Source organism: Plasmopara halstedii (assembly GCF_900000015.1).
Source record: "Plasmopara halstedii genome assembly, contig: Scaffold_526, whole genome shotgun sequence".
NCBI classification, from domain to species: domain Eukaryota; phylum Oomycota; class Peronosporomycetes; order Peronosporales; family Peronosporaceae; genus Plasmopara; species Plasmopara halstedii.
This window is the reverse complement of record NW_020187446.1, coordinates 772,630-773,878: the sequence shown is the minus strand read 5'-3', so window position 1 is coordinate 773,878 and position 1,249 is coordinate 772,630.

Genomic DNA, 1,249 nt, shown 5'->3' with positions numbered 1-1,249 from the left:
GTGACGATGTCACCCAACCGCGCTTTCAGCGCCTCAGCATATAGCTGACTTCCTTCCATCGTGGAGCGTCGAGCATAATTGCCCGACGCCCCGGAATCGACGTGGATCTTCCATGACTTCTCAAAGCCCTTTACGGTCGCCTCCACGACCAGCAAGCCCGGCTTGCATACATATTTCCGTGTTCAAGAGCACGGATCCCTTCGGGGCTGGACACTGTTGACCTATGCCTCCCTGAGGCTCAACAGAACTCAATTCTTCCCCAGTAGGTCGCCCGGGCCTACCGAGTGGTGTCGTTTCCCCGCGACGAACCAGACTCGTAAGCGTTGGGACGATGGTTCTAAGAACCTTGACGCGCCTTGCGCAGGGGGCAACCGTTCCGCAGGTGACGGGTGTCCCCACAGACAAAACACCGTCGTGTGTTTGCGTGCTGCCCGGCGGCTCGTAGCTCTGCTCCCTCGTCTTCAGCATAGCTGATATCCATGGACATAGCCCTGCTCGACGAGCTATGAGTGTGCATTCCACCAAGTCGTGCCGACTTGAAATTGGATTCGGCAGTAATTCCACATCCACCGCCTCTTCAAACGAGGACGAATGCACACGGAAGACTTCCATTCTGGCCACGCCAGTGCGGAGGCGTTCCATAAAGACAGTCACTGTTACCGCTTCCGGAAGGGGATCGGCTGCCATCCCGGCAATGAGAGTTCGCATCTCTAGGACAAAGTCCACAAACTACTTGTTGCCCTGTCGGGAGGCAAGGAAACGCGATCGCACGCGATATGCCTGATTAGGCGGCGAAAACACTCGGAAGAGTTGCAATTTCAGCCCCGCCCAGGAGGGAAACGCAACTCCGACCGAAGTGCCGCACGTCAGTGCCCATTCTCGCGCTCACCACCGAGCTTGGAGATGGCTAGCACCACGCGCTGTTGTTGGTTTGGAGCATGGCGGAAGCGATGGCCATCTCGACCTCTCTCACCCAGAGTTGGAGATTCTCTCCATCCTTCCCCTCAAAGACCTCAACGCTCACCATGAGCGGCTTAGGTCGGGGAAAGTCTTCCATCACAGACGGTGGCATCATAGACGCAAACAATGCAGACATCTTCTGCTGCAGGTGCTCTAGCAGCGCGTATTCGTAAATCGAATACGCCTCTAGCGCCCACCAAATGCCGGGGCCTTGTGCTACAAGGTGTTGCACGCCCTCAGGGCCAAGCAAGGACATCAGCTTGTTATGCCCGTTCTGCATGCCCTGGGC